This window comes from Canis lupus, chromosome 5, assembly GCF_048164855.1.
Source record: "Canis lupus baileyi chromosome 5, mCanLup2.hap1, whole genome shotgun sequence".
Taxonomy (NCBI): Eukaryota; Metazoa; Chordata; class Mammalia; order Carnivora; family Canidae; genus Canis; species Canis lupus.
In genome coordinates, this window is record NC_132842.1 from 15402558 (window position 1) to 15418788 (window position 16231).

General features: G+C 41.8%; 1 long non-coding RNA gene across 3 annotated transcripts in view; it reads right to left on the reverse strand.

Moving 5' to 3' along the window:
• Positions 1-2716: 2716 nt before the first annotated feature.
• The window catches only part of LOC140633257 (uncharacterized), a 59796-nt gene continuing 46281 nt past the window's right edge, over positions 2717-16231 (reverse strand). Inside the window, exons 2-7 of one of the 3 annotated variants that reach the window (XR_012030898.1) lie at positions 11844-12342; positions 8951-9129; positions 8273-8360; positions 8098-8187; positions 3823-3904; positions 2717-2985 (exon numbers count right to left, since the gene is read on the reverse strand). This is a non-coding gene — a long non-coding RNA (uncharacterized lncRNA). Of the gene's footprint in view, positions 2986-3822; positions 6653-8097; positions 8188-8272; positions 8417-8950; positions 9130-11843; positions 12343-16231 lie in introns of all 3 variants that reach the window. The other 2 variants (XR_012030895.1, XR_012030897.1) reach the window with 2 other exon arrangements.

Sequence of the window (16231 nt, forward strand, 5' to 3'; positions counted from 1 at the left end):
CCCCTGGCCTGGAATGGTACTGCTTAATAAATCGTCACAGGCAGGGAAGGAGAAAGAAAATAACACTTTTCTCCCTCCTGAGCACCTGGTGCAATCCTTCTTGTCTTACCCGGGGGATAAAAGGGGATAGTGCATGGACAGTTCGAAGGGGGTGGTAGTGATTCAAGCTACATTTCTTTTTTAGGATAAGGAGTAGACAAGTGAGAGTTGACTAAAGCAGGCAATAGTAAAAGGGTTGTCAGCTTCTTTGTTTTCCTTCTACTCCACTTTTGCTAATGATTATAAATAAGCAGAGCAATCTCTCGTAGACGTGTCACTATCGTATGTAACTGGTTCTCAAATTATTACTGAAGGAACATCCATGGTTTTCCCTTTTGAAAACATTTTGAACGATAGCCGAGTTAGAGAAATACTGAACTGTTGAATATGATGAGCCTGATTTTACCGCTAAGAACATCCCACCTTGGATTGAAGCAGGTCTTCCTTTTACCCCCTAGTGGTCCACTGGGGAACTCTCCCTTGAAGTGGGAGGATAATTTAGTCAAATAGCCCCTAGTGGCCGGAAGGAGTTACTGCAATTTGCTAAAATGCATCCATTATTGGCCTGAAAACTCAGTAATAGACTCTCAGTACATATTTAGTAAGGGTAATGAGCCTTTTACACCACCACCACCACCACCACAACAACAATAACAAATGTACCTGGAATTAGTACATTGCATTGATTTAGCAGTATCACTAGGAGGAACCCTTGGTTTTTAATAGCAGTTAGAAAGCCATTCCTTACTGAACTTGAGTAACTTCACGTTTAAAAAAACAGAAATTAAGTTTGAAGAGACAGTTATCAAAATAACAAATTTGCATTCTTGCTTAATCTAGAAAGATTTTAGGGCCATTTTAGAAATGTAAGTTATAGAAAGATATATGAAGGTGTAGAAAAACAGGAGGATATAAATTAAAGAATTAAAGCTCTGAATGAGGTTAATCTCTCTCTCTCTCTCTCTCTCTCTCTCTCTCTCTCTTTCTCTCATTTGAGGATGAAATGGTAAGGCAAACTGGTGTCTTGTCATTTCCATTTTCTCCCACTAACCACTCTCTTCCAAATTTTCATGTATCAGCACACAGCACGTCAGATGTGAGGCCAATAGTCTAGTGTGTTTAGGCATAAACCTTGGAGGCTGTAACAGTCTGAAGCGGGTTCTCTCTGACTGGGGGTCTGTCCTCAGAACCGTACCTTCCACCCATCTCTACCAGGAGAGGCAGAGTCATTTGGATCTCAAAGCATTTGGGAAGAGTTAGCTTTCTCTTATTAACTTGCTGTGAATAAGTAATAGTTTTTGAAACAAGCATGTTTTTTAGAAGGTGGTCAAACTAATGAACTTTGCTGCTCCTATTTCACTGAACAGAATGACAGACTGGCTAAAACAACAAACAAACAAGCAAAAATGGTACTAATATGCCAAGCTAGGTCACATGGTGTATATAAAAAACTTTGGTCCAGTATCTAAAAACATTATCTCTCTGTTAGAATTCAAACCCGGTGTCTCTCTGAGTCCATCTGAAAGGCAGACAAAATCAATTAGCAACCCTTTCACCCTCTGGCAAAAGAAGGAATTTCTACAAGAATGCCTTCCAGAAGCTCTCGATTGTTTGGCTATTGGCTGTTTGGCTGATGTGAAGGCAGAGACACAACTTTTGGGCTTCCCCAGGGGACAGGAACTGGCTCCATCCTGTCTCTCCTCTACCTTTGTCGGCTCAGCTCTCAACCCCCAAGGGGAGGACCACGGCATGTCCCAATTTGGGGTCAGCTGTCAGGAGACAGATCTGTTTAATATTTAGCTTTGAAGGGAATTGGCTGAATCAAAGATGAAAGGGATCAGCTCCAAGTGATGGAGAAAAACAAAAACAAGTCTCAATTGTTTCAATATTTCCCTAGAAAAATAAGAAGATAATGTCAATGCAGGTGAGGGGGAGGGAGAAAGAAAGGGATGGGAGGGAAGGAGAGAGAGAGACAGAGAAAGAGAGTGGCTAGGGAGGGAGGAAGGAAGGAATGAAGGAAGAAAGGCAGCAGGGAAAGGAGGAAGAAAAAGAGAGAGAGAGAAGCAGAGAGAGACAGGAAAAGAGAGGTCTCTGAACGTTCCAAATCCTCAGCACGCTATCGGCCAGCCCGGTCTAGATGCAGACATACCAGCCAGAGATACAAGTAACACTCCACTCTCAATGACAGTTGTCCGACAGAGCTTCTCAACTCTAATATGCATACCAACCACCTGGAACTCTTGTTAAAAAGGCAGATTTTGATTCAGTGGGTCTGGGATGGCACCCGCAATTCTGCATTTCTAGCGTGACCCAAGGTGCTCCTGAAGCCCTGTCCCCAGGAAACATCGTACTAAAGTACAATGAAATTGTGAATTTTGGCTTCTGACTCTTCAGAATGAACTGCATTCCTCAACTTACACCCCTTTCTTTCTTACGCTACACATCCCATAGTTCCCTGGGCCAGAAGGCCACCTCTACCAACTCCGGAAGCTTCTTGATCATGAAGCCAGGCTAGGTTTCTTCCCACTCTACATATTCTTTGGGCACACAATGTAGGTTCCTGGATCACCTAGCCTAATGTCTTCATTCAGTTTACCAATTAAAAGTTAAATGACATAAGTAACACTTTACTACATTCTTGATGTAAATACAACTTCTTTATTTTGTATTTGCTATATTTTGTCTTGTTTTATAATTATGCACAATCTGACTTCTTTGCCCCAGAAGAATGCCAGATTTCAGGGGATAGGACCTCCGGCTGTGCATGTCTGCAGCCCATGTGAGGTCCAGCTCAGAGCCATGTACATGGTGGCTCCTGGCTAGAGAGCCACTGATAGGACTTGACTGGAGTACCGTGACATGCCAGGGTGCTTCAAGCCTCCTCTAGCTCTCCGCCCACACTTTGACACAGATGAGGTATGATTAAGATAAACATTGAGAGAAGACCTGAAAGGAACACAAAGGAAAGAACTTTTCACACAGGGGTGGCTATGGTAAGTAGTCTTGAAAATGGCCCCAGTGATCCCAGCCCTCTGGTATGCATACCTTGTGTGGTTGGATAAACACAGCCCACACTGTTCCAGGGTTGTTCAGTGACACAAATACAATACTGTAGTGAGGGTGGCATGTCACATCCAAGATTAAGTTATAAAAATACTTCTGTTTCCTTCTAACTTTCTTGCTGTCTCACTCCTGAGCTGCTTGCTCTAGGAGAGCAAGCTGCCATATTGTGAGTAGCCCTATGGAGAGGTCCACTCGCTGAAAAATCAGAGCTTCTGGCTAACAACCAATGAGGCCTCAAGGCCTCCTGCCACCAACCATGTGCATGATCTTGGAAGAAGATCCTCCCAGGTCATGCTCTCAGATGACACTGTAACCCTAGCCAATGGTTTAACGGAGACCTCTTACTAGACCTTGGGCCAGCTAAGCCTATCTTTAATTCATTGACCACCCTCACCTCCCCCCCAGAAACATAGGATAATAAGTATTTGTTGTTTTAAGCTGCTAAGTTTGGGGGGCAATTTTCTATGCAGCAATAGGGAACGAGTACAATATCTTGCAGGTATTTTGAGATAGTGGGAAAAAGAGAGGACTCATGTTTACAAAGCAGTCTGTACCTATCACAGAGACATCTGCTAGGTGGTGGAAGTTTATATGACTGTGATGGGAGGAGGGTCACCTGCCCTCCTTGATCCTTCTAATTTTACCTGCTGTCTCCTTGAACAATGGCCCGTCTCCTGGCACCTCATCCCTATGACATTTTAGTGCCCAGGGAGATCTTACCATATTCGATGTGCAGTGCCAGATTTTCTGATTCTCAGCTCTGCAATTCCACGGGTCATTTGCCTGGTAAACAACCATGCAGCTAGAATAATAGGAAGAAGTACCATTTGTATGTCTGATTATTTATTTTCCACATGTTTATTTGGAAATTACTGAGTCTTTGGAGAGAACTGAGGTAATTGGCTAGGGCCATTCACTAAGGGAAAGAGAGATTTGAAAGAGAACCAGGTAACTTGCCTCTGAAATCTGACTTGGAAATGATAAAAATAAGTGATTTATGGTAAGAGCAAATATTATTCTTATGTCTTAGTTATGTATTGAAATTAGCTGAGAATACCAGGAAAATTAAAAATGAAATTCATTTTTTCATTCCAAAAAATGTTATCACTTGGGTACTTACTAATTTATTTATTTATTTTTTTAAAAAATATTTATTTATTTATGATAGACATAGAGAGAGAGAGAGGCAGAGACACAGGAGGAGGGAGAAGCAGGCTCCATGCTGGGAGCCTGACGTGGGACTCTATCCTGGGACTCCAGGATCACTCCCTGGGCCAAAGGCAGGTGCCAAACCACTGAGCCACCCAGGGATCCCCGGGTACTTACTAATTTAAATTGCCCCAGCTGGGATATGTGAAATTTGGGGCAATTTTCCTACATGTCTAAAGGAATTCTGGACTGCCTATTTCCTCCATGTTCATTCCATTCACTCTTACCTCTTTCCTCAAACCAACACTTACACAGCATCTATAGTAAGTCAGGTGATTTTCTGAATGCTTTACCTTTAATAATATTTAATGCTCATTAAAATTCTATGAGATTGATACAATCATTATTCCCCATTGTACACACACAGAAACTGCAGCTCAAAGAGGCTAATTAACTCATCTCCTTTTCAGTGATCTATTGCTAGGTAATAAACCTCCTTGATTTAGTGGCTTGCAACAATAACAATTGCTGATTTTTTTCACCAATCTACCATTTTTCAAGGATGGGCAGGAAGGACTTATCCTTGCTCTACATGCTATCGAGTAGGACAGCTCAGCTGGGGGGCTGAGGGATCCACTTTCAAGATGACTCACATGGCTGGCAAGTCACTGGGGAGATCGGCCAGGTCTGTGAGCCTAGGTGTTAGCCTTTCCATGGGTTACTCAGGGCTCTTCTGTGTCAGCCTGTCCATGGGTTACTTGGGCTTCCTCATAATATGATAGCTGGATTCCCAGAGTGAGTGACTCCAGAGGGCCGGGTAAAAACACACAAGATTGACATGAGTTTGTCTCAGAAGTCACAAAGCATTACTTTGGCTAGATTCAGTTGGCTGAATTCAAGAGGAGGAGAAACAGCCTCCATCTCTTGATGGGGAAGTGTCAGTGTTTTAATGATTCTGGCACAGCATGTGAGATGGGAGATATGGTTGTGGCCATCTTTGGAAAATACTGTCTGCCACACACTGCAAATTGGGATAGAGTGTGTCCAAACCCAAGCCGTCCAGCTTCAGAGGCCATGCTCCTGAACACACTGTCAGCCTGGCTTCCTTCTTCTCCTTTGAGCTCTCTCCCATGGAAAAAAGAGCAGATATTCACTATTTCTCTTGTCCATAGCAGAAGGCTTTTCTATATTTTGAACTCTGAGATAGCAGTTAGTGGCTTTTTCTCATTCACTTTTTTTTTTAGAAGATTTTATTTATTTATTCATGAGAGGGAGACAGAGAGGCAGAGACACAGGCAGAGGGAGAAGCAGGCTCCATGCAGGGAGCCTGACATGGGACTCAATCCCAGGTCTCCAGGATCACACCCTGGGCTGAAGGTGGCGCTAAACTGCTGAGCCACCCGGGCTGCCCTCTTATCACTTCTAAAAGTCAATCAAGTGCAATTTTTCAAAGTGCTTTTGAAAATATAAACTGAGTGTGGGCTTCTCAGTAGCATTCAACACCGTTACCCGAGGAGCCTGTGGAAAAGGTAGGTTGCTGATTCCTCTGCAAAGATTCTAATTCATTAGATTTGACCATAGGGCCCTGGAAATCTTCATTTTCATCAGTGCCCTGAGATATTAGGATGCAGATGCTAAGTATCACACATTGACAAATGACTTAGGCATTTTCATTCTTTTTGGTAGCCAGTATCTTGAAACTTCCTTCCTGTGCTTGGGAATTCCCGATGCTATGAGTCAGTGCCTCCCAGACGTGCTCCTTCAGTCTTCTGTGCAGGCAGAAACATGCTTTTCAGCCTCTTTGGCAGCTAGGGCACAGGGGATGTGAGCTAGACTCAACCAACCAGATGCTATCACTTAAGACTATATCAGAAAGAAATGCTGTCCAGAACCCAGACAGCTTCAGGTTTAGAGGCAGCATTTCTACTGTAGAGGCCAGAACCTAATAACAAAGGGACAACTTACAGGGTCCATACCTTGGACTTCTTTTAGTTTTATGCATTTAAAAATTTTTTTTGTTTTATTATGGTAAGAACACTTAATGTAAAACCTACCCTCTTAATATTTTAAGTGTGCAATACACTATCATTATCCAGAGGTACAATGTCCTCCAGACATCTAGAACTTATCATCTTGCTTACCTGAAACTCAATGCCCTTTCATGAGAGAGCCATTGCATTTTTCACTCAGTGGTTCAAGTGTAGAACACTGTTCCTGGGTTCATTGCCTCCAAGACTGTTGCTCTGGCCCTTTCAGAGAATCCGTGCACTGTTCAATATTTTACAATAAATTCTGTGTCCACTTAAACTTACTGGAGACAGTTTCTATTGTTTGCAACTGGAGAAGCCTGACATGGTATCAAGCATGTCATGCCTTGAGGTCTTTCTCAGTATCGTTATTCCTAACAGAGAGCAAATACATTTAATTGATATAATGCTCTGCTTTGGACTTGATTTATGCCAATTGCTCTATATTGGTGTATATATAGGTATGTTTAGCTGCAGAGATGTTATACTCATGCTGATTTGGGGGGGGGGGGCTATAAATTTCTAACATAGAGCTCTAATCTCTTCGGCTGGTTTGGAAAATCCCTGACCATTCCACCATATATAAGTAGGTCATTTATTACAAAACAAACATCACTGTTTTAATCAGGCCTCAGTATAACATAAGGATTTGGGAAACCCAATTAAGTAGTTGATTAACAACAAACATTACTAGATGTAACAAACTCCACAATAATAAAAATACTTGAAACACCACTGCAGAGTTCATTGTAATGAGATTTGACTTTTAACACAATGTGAGCCAGTCCTTTCATAGAGGCAAAGAAAGGAAGGAACAGAGAGATGCAGCAAGCTAAAGCAAAAGGAAGCCTATTTGTTTACAAGTAACCAGATTAATCACAGTCGTTTGAGGGAAGGCTCCCTTGGAGTCTGTCTGTATTTAGGCATAAGCTCATGTTAGAGTATATGAATCATAGAGACCCTTCACAGACTCAGAACAATGAATTGATGTTTCAAGTGTTGCTAATTTGGGGATACAGGAGCAAGAATTGTTTTCTAATGGTGTATTACATGTACAAGCTAAGGTAAGGTAATTTATTAAATAGTAAAATATAGATAGGTTGAAAACAGGAATAAAAATAAGCTTTTGCTTCTTACGGTGGCTATCTTTTCACTTATTGCTCTGAAGTCTTGTTTTTTTATATTTTTTTCTATGTATTGGTGTACCCATATTTTTTACATAGACATGCTGTGTTCAGGTAAAATAACATAAACACCTAGGGCATTAACACAGGTTATTATTTTAAAACTCCAGTAATCCACAGGGACAGCATAACAAAATAAACCAGAGCCAGCGCAAATTGCAAAGATGGTGTGCTGGTTATTAAAATATTGTCTGTCAAGTTTAAACCCATCCTTTTATAATTGCCTTTGTGATGCTGGGGCAGGATTTCTCCTTTGCCGGCAGGTTCTACGTGAGGGTCTGCCAGTTGGGGGCAGTAGAGAGAGGCTGTAAGGTGAGATGAGAGAGAAGAGCCTGGTTCGTTTCTGTCTGTGTCTTTCCCTGGACAGAAGATTTTTCTGCAGCAGCCACTGATTGCAGTTGGCAGCTTTTCCAACACCCCGAGAACTAGCCTGACTGTGTCCCCTCAGTAACACCTGACTATCCAATCCTCAAAGGCTCAGTTCCAGCCCTGGGGACTCTCCTCAAAGTTCCTGAGACACCAGCACCAGCAGCTCCCCTACTCAGAGGTCTAAATTTTGTCTTCACAGACAAATGAAGGATAAGACAGAAGCTTCATGGGGCTGGAAGAACAAAAAATAGGTGTCTGAGGCTCACCATGTGTGGGATGCTCTGGCAAACCATTAAGTCTTCTTCCAAGATTCTATGCTTTAGTAATTTCATCCTTTTTTCATTGATCCTCCAGCTCTAGGGGAGATAGCAGCAACAACGCAGTTAATACTTCAGAGCTCCTTTTCTGCCTTTAGAATTCCCCTGGCCAACAATTACTCACACTAAATTTTCTCTTCTGAAAAGCTGGAATGGTTGCTACTGTCTGAGTGGATCTTGATGACACAGATGGGCTTCAGGCTTCCTCCATCCTCAGATAAAAGAATGATGAAATCAGTCACTAGCTGAAATATCAGGAAACATTTTCCTAAAAAACATACTAGGATTAGAATAAAGCAAACATGTTTGATATTTTTCGTCAGTTTAAACTCCCACAAGTTTAAAGAACTCGGTTCTTAATGTATCATACTTTTCTCTTTGGAAAGTTCTAAGCCAAGAAATAATAAAATCTTGGACTTTGAAGGAGCACTAAAGATCACCTAACTGAATTTCCTGATGTAAAAGAGAAATAGAATCCAGAAAGCTAAGGTTATTTGCCAAAATTCATACTGTTTATTAGCAGTAAAGACATGGCTTGTGTAGACATCTTTCAGCCATACCATTTCCAGAACCCCTGAATAGTGTCTCAGTGGAAGGTGTGGCAAATAATAGTATTCTTGGGTCAATTTGAACAAATTCTCTGCTGAAGACAATCAGAAAACCTGAAAAACTATTTTTTTTAAAAAAGTATTCTTGAAGGTATCAAAAAGTTAACCAAAATAAGATTTAATCAAACCAAATGAAGGATAAGACAGAAGCTTCATGGGGCTGGAAGAACAAAAAATAGGTGTCTGAGGCTCACCATGTGTGGGATGCTCTGGCAAACCATTAAGTCTTGGAGACCCAGAAGGAAGAAATACTGAAAAACAGTAAGTCCTCAAGTGGATTGTAGCACAGATTCAAATAATCTGGGTGGTACAGAAAATCCTAGTCCTTGAAATTGAATTAAGGTGATCCAAGAGCACTAGTGTACCCAGATACCTGGAAAAAGAATAAACTTTGCTGGAAGAAAAGATCTCATATAATTTTTATGTTTTTTCAAATACAATATCAAGTACAAAAATTAAAGATATCAAGGCACAAAAAACAGATGACAAAACATAAATGAAAACTGCAAGAAACAGTGGAAAGCAGACATGAATGCAGAGGAACTCCAGATGGTACAATTACCAGAAATATTCTTTAAGGTAACTTTCTTTCTATGTTCAAGAGGGGGGAAAAGGGCTGAAACCTCAAAAACTTTAGAAAAAAATTGGAAATTATTAAAATGATAAAAAGATTTGAAAAAGAAGCAAATAGAAATTCTAGAACTGAAAAATATAAAGCCAAAATTATGAGCTCACCAAATGGGTATAGAGCAGTTTAGACATAGCTGAAGAGGATATCAGTGAAGTGGAAGGTAAACCAGAAGAAAATATTATAGAATGAAGAACAGAGAGTCAAATGGATAGAAAATATAGAAGTGAAGATTAGAAAAAAAAAAAAAAAAGTCCCAAATAGAAGATTCAAGATTCAGTAAGCAATGGAAAACAATGAGCATAATAGATATGTGGGCAAACCTAAAATACAATTGGCTGTGCAAAACAATACTATTAAGTTTGGTACTCTCTAAAATATGCATAGAAACTCCCACTTCCTTCCTCTCTAAGAGGAAGAGAAGAAGAAGGAGGAGGAGGAGGAGGAGGAGGAGGAGGGGAAACTGAAGAAGGACAGTGAGGGGGAAGAAAGGGGGAGGAGAGGAAGAAGGCAGAGGGAGGAGGAAGTATGGTTCAATCAGACATTCCATGAGGTGCTGTCTTCCATAGCGAGAGCTTATGCCTTTCCTTTTTTATCTTGCAGTCCCTCTTCAGAAGAATTTGAGATTGGATTTTGTAAAATTTGGGAAATACACAGAAAGGCAAGGAGTAGAGATGCAGATCTTCCCATATTCCTTGAGAATAATAGACTCATTTTTATGAAGTGCTTACTATGTCCCAGGAACTGCTGTGCTTCACAAATATTAGCTCATTTAGCTCTCATAACACTGTGATGAAGTAGGACCTGTTTTTGTGGTCTATACCATAAATGGAGAAGGCAAATAAAGAGTTAGGAAATCACCAAAGGGACTGTGCTAGAGTAGGGGGGTGAGGGGCTAGAATTTGAGGCACCTTATACTGGTTCTTCTCACAAATCCCTTTCCAGCCACACACCTGTGGCCCCTGCCCCCAGTCCTCTGCTACACACACACACACACACAGTTTCTCACCTCAGGCTGGAGAGTTCTATCATGTCTCCTAAAAAACAATTCTTGTGTGGGTTTTTAGCTGCCATGTATTCTGATCACATGACTTTTTACATCAGAAAATTCTGTGTGGATCGCTAACATAGGGTAGTGGGGTGTTGCCTGCATTCATTTGGTTGATGGTTGTCAGGGAAAAGGCAGAGAAATGAATTCTAAGGCCTCTGAGAGAAGCCATGGTGCTCAGAGTGTCATTCCTCTTATGTTAGGTATGTGGGACCTCAGCAACAGAATGGAGTCGTTGTGTTCAACGACTTTCTGTGTTCTCTCAGAAAGAGATCAAGTTCCATATGTTTTTGTAGTAGAGGATGAAGTGTGCTCATTTTTACTAAGTACATAGGTTACTCCCTGGAGTTAATTCTGGGGGCCCCTCCTTAGAGACAAGACCTGGGTTGGTCATGTGTTCTTTCCTCTGTTTTGCATGCAAATGTCTAGAGAACAAGATGCATGACTTGGTATAATATTAGGAGCTGTTTATTCACACATTTGATAAGTTTATATCTGAATTGAATTGAGCATTATTGAAAATTGGATGAAAGGAGGAAGGAATAGTATATAAAAGGTGACCATTTGGTGGAAGCCCCTTTCTTGTTTCCATCATTTAATTTGGTTGCTTGATATGTATGTGGTTTTGCTTGAAGTTATACAGTTGCTCCATTTTGCTCCTCACCACTCAGAAACTTCCTGATGCCTCCCTGAGGAAGGTTCTGTTTTACTTGGAGAGGGACTCATGCTGTCCAGGGTGTAGCTGGCCCCTGTCTCTCAGTGTTCTTGCGAAATCTAAGGCCTCAAAGAGATAGGTGAAGCTTTTAGAGTGAGGGCTGCTGATGAAAAATTTTTATTTGTTGGAAATTTTAAGGTGCATTTTATTATGAATGAACATCTAGAAAGCCCTTTCTCCAGAGAGCTGCATGGTTGTTCCTCTGTATTACGTCTTTATCAAATGCCACCTTCTCTGTGAGGCCTGCCCCAACTATCATATTTAATAAAATTGTAAGCCTTCTTCTGCTTCTAGAATTCTCTACATCTCACTATGTTTCTGTTTTCTTCACCAACCTATTACTGCATGTCATAGGAAGTATCATAACTGACTTTTTTTTTTTTTTTATTCTTCCCTCCTGCCTCCATGAGGGAAAAACTTTTGTCTTGTTCACTGTTGCATCCTCATGATACAGAACAGTGCCTGGAGCTTAGTAGACATTCAATAACTATTTTTTGAATGAATTATTGTATACTGTTCAGAACTGACCCAATATTATTCTAGTGATACCCACATATACATATACATTTTGAAGTACAAGAGTTTTTATACCTTAGCATAATCTGCTTTCTACATAGTTGTTTTTGGTCCTCTGACAACACTGAAATACTAAGGGTTATATTTGTAGCTACTGAGCATCATCTAGGGTCATCTTACCTTCTTGAAGCAAGTTGACCCCTCATGGCCATGAGCGCTAAGTGAAATGTATTCACTGTCCCTTGATCTTTCATCCAACAACCTGTTTTTGCCTCCTTGACACGTGAAGTCCTTGACTTCTTACCTTCTTCACCACGACAACATTTTAGAGAGAGGCAGAGAAGCTAGGTGTGGTGGTGGTGGTAGGCGGGGAGGGGGGCATAGCCAGCTCTCAGTGCAGAACATGTGACCAGAGTTGAACCTGAAAGCAGCTCAGGAAGCAGGAACGACTGGGATGATGCCAGAAACTCTGTGTGAGACTGGACTTCAGTCCAAATGCCCTCCAGACTAGTCTGACCACAATTTGAGCAGAGGCTTTGAGGATCCACTTCTGTATTCACAGATCAGTCTTGTTTATAAGGCTGTTCACAGTTGAACAAAAGTCGTTCTGCCCCTAGAGAGGAGCGCTGGGCATGAACAACCAAGTTTGGCAGTGGGTGCCTCCCAGAGCGATAAATGTCTGAAACACAAACAAATGACAGCAATAAAACATGCAGCTCTCTTTTGGGAAAGAGCCAAGAGAGCCAAAGAACAATTTTAGACCTGGTCAGTTATCTGCAGGGCTCAATTTTGACCCGAAAGAGGCATCAGTCCTTCAGCTGTTACCCTACCTTTCTCTGCAAAACGTCACCTCGTGAGCACAGAAATGGACCCTCCAGTTTCAAACAAAGCTCCTGAGGAGACATCATCCCAATCCCCTCTACATATTTTCCCACTGATCCTAGAAACCGCACATCAAGTCCAATTGTGGCAAATATATTTACTCCCACTGCTGTGGGTTCCCTGCATATCTGGGGGGCTCATTGTCAAAACATCCTCACAGGCCATCAGCACAGGGCTATCTGGAGACTCAGGGGCATGCACTTGGTCTGGAGTTCATGGTTCAGGAGGCAGAACTGATTCACTGCCATAAGAAAGTGGCTCAAATCCAACAGGGATGCAATAAGTATGGATATTTTCAGCCCTTCTTCATGCTTGAGCAAATGCTCTGGTTGCCCGTTATCTTCCTCTTTGTTCGCCCTCATTGTCCTGACAACCCCACAATAGAAACTACATGCCCTTCAGATCTGATCAGGGTTTAATAAGCCCACCCTCCTCTGCTGGACCCTAGGAAAGTATATACACTGAGACTGAGAACCTGCCTGTGAAGCTCTGTGATAGAAGGGAGTTAAAAAAAAAAAAAAAAAAAAAGCCATTTTGCTTATTATCTGCTTTTGCTCCTGTTTCTCCAGCCACCCTCAGGGCAATCTCAGCCCAAATCTGGCTTTAGAGATACTTGAACCAGGCTCCATTTCCTCCTGGTGACACATTCCTGAGGGCCCTGCCCTCTTGGCCTACAAATCCTGGAGGGGCTGTGGCATCTCTCATCTAGGCCAGATGATTTCAGGGGCCAAAGATTTACTCCGAATCAGATCTTCATGGGTGTTCCTTCCCTCTTTCTCCCTCTTTCCTTTATGGCTGTCTTTTTCCAGGCACACACAGAGAGAGAGAAAAAAAATAGTTTAAGAATATTGTAAAATATCATAGTCAACATTTGTTTCTCCATGCCCCCACATTCTTTTCCACTGTCTCTGTCCTTCCTTCTATGGGCTTGTTCCTACATGGGTCTGCATTTGCCCCAAGCACAGTGAATAGTCTGTGCTCTTGGAAGTGTCCATTCTTCATGACATAACCCTGACCCCACAGCTCTTGAATATCAGTCCGCTCTCCTCACCTATAGAGCCCTTTGAACTTCTCCTTGGTCTAGATCACATCCTTCCTCATAACTTTGTGATTCTGGACACGTGCCTTATCTCCTTTTCTAAATTATAAATTCCTTGATGGTAGGAATAGGATTTTCTTTATCTATGAGTCTCCCAAGTACCTAGTAAAATGCCTTGCTCAGTAAATGGCTTTACTGAACAACTGAATAAGGATCTGTACTGAGAAAGGATCTGCTCTCTTCTTTCTTCCTCCTTTATTTACTCTTTCTGTTGTTCCTAGCACCTCTCCCACAGGGAGGAACAGGACATGAGATATGTGGAAGTTAAATATAAATGTATCAGCACCTCTGGGTAAATATTACTGGTCCTGGATATTGTGCCTGGTAGGTTCATCAATCTGATGTCAGTGCTGACCTTGCTGAGAGTAGCACATGGAGGCCTATGGGGCATCAGAGCTGGTTCGAATCCTGGCTCTCTGACTTGCTACCTACATGGCCTACATGGTAAAGGCTCCTCTCTAACCTCAGTTTTTCCATCTGTAAAATGGGTATACCAACATTTACCTGTGGACATGAAGATCAGCCTGAGAAATGTAAAGCACATAGCATGGTTCGTGGCACTAAGTATGCTCTACAAAATTTAAATATATTTTTAATTTACTTATTTTGCTATCTCCTTCCCCATGACCATGGGCAATTTTAGTGCTACCAAATGCCAGGAAAAAAAAAAAAAAGAACAGAGATAGAGTTACAAAAAACTTGCTTGCCTCCATTTGGCCACTGACATCCAGATTCTGTTAATAGAAAGAAGATGTTGACTTATCCAAAAATTAGGCTTAACATTGCATTTCATAATTTCCAGATAGAATTTCATGATGGGGTCTTTTCAGCCACTAACAAGTGTTCAAAAATATTAAGTATTTTGAGGAGCTTCAAAGAAGAAATGGTTTTGAGGAGTTGATAGCATATTGCCAAAATGCCTTCTCACTTCCTGAGAAATTACGATCCAGTTCACAGACTTGCATTCAATGTCTCCTTTCCTTCAGCTGGTTTCATTATCACAGATCAGGGCTGGGCTCAGGGCTCTATTTCCCTTGGGTAGACTTCCTGTAGATATTCAGACCACTGGGTTTACATCATGCAAGGGAAATAAAGGCCAGACTCCTCCCCATCTCCCACCAGACAGCAAGAAGCGCCATGACACAGCAAGGGAGAATAATAAAGAAAGAGAAAAGAATAGAAGACAGGGACAAAGGGGTAATAAATGTGACTTCTTTGTTCAAACATCTATTAAATACCAGTTACTATGTGGTAGAACCTTTTCTGGGGAGCACCCAGGGAGATTTAAACAAACAAACAAACAAACAAACAAACAAACAAAAACATGAAGAGAGTTTGGTACCAAAGAAAGCCAAGGAAAGAAATCTTCCAAGCAGAAAGGACTGTTAATGATGTTGAATGCCAATGAGAAGACATGTCAGATGCAACCTGAAGTGGCCATTGGATTTGACAGTAAGACAGGCATTGCTCTCTCTGGAGAGAAGAGTTTCAGGAATCGAGACAAAACTGTTAGGACAAGGAACAGGTAGAAGATGAGGACATGGAGACACTCAGTTCAGACAACTCTAAGAATCTTGACTGAGGAGAAAATCAGGGGGAAAAAAGCCATTACTGCAAGGAAACACAGGGTCAGAGATGGGCTTGTGTGTTGCTCTTCAGGTGGGAGACATCTGAACATATATAAATGTGGATGAGAAAGCACCATGTGAATGGGAAATATTGCAAATCTAGGAAGAGGAAGGATGGGCTGAGGTTCCTACAAGTGGGGAGGGGTGGGATCTTGAGTAACTAGAGTAGGGATGGCCATGGTCAAGAGGAAGAAATTAACATCTTACGGAAACTTGAAAGAAGGAACAAGGACAGGCAGAGTGCAGGGAACTTATAGGTCAGAGACAGGGGGTGGGTTAGAGTTTGATGGAGCTCCTACCCAATGGCTTTTGTTGTCATCATGGTGAGGATCAAGTTCATTAGTTCAGAGGGTTGGGAGAGGTGGTAAATAGAGACTTAGGAAGAGAGGAAAGTTTTCCTGAGAGGAGAATGGCAGGGAGCTAGCTGGAGAAACAGAGGAAGGCTGCAAGACCAAACTGATGTCGGAGACCAAGAAAATACAGTTATGGGACTATCTCCAGCAGCATCCTCCAGTGCAGGGGCAGGATTCATCCAACAGTGGAGGCATGGGATTTGAGAAGGTGAATGGATCAATTCAGGGTTGGCATTTTATTGAGTGAATCTGACCCAAGTACAAGAGCAATAATGGACATTTTACAAAAGAATAGCAGGCCCAGAATAGCAAAGAGAGCAAGAAGAGGAAAGCCAAGGGAAGACAAAGTTTTTGCAATAGCTTGCCTCATTGTTCCATGATAATCTGACCCCCACTTTGCCTCCCAGAGGTAAAAAGTTTTCTGGAAAATCTGACCAGCAATCGAGACAGCTGCTTAGATTTCCTACCCACCTCTTCCAACCATCCCAGCAAACTGCCCACCAGGTCCATGGCACTGAGAGTAGAAGACTCTGTGCCAACTACTGGTCCAGATTCACAAACCCAGTGAGGTAAAGCTTGCATACTCTTTGGGCCTCTTCAGTACCA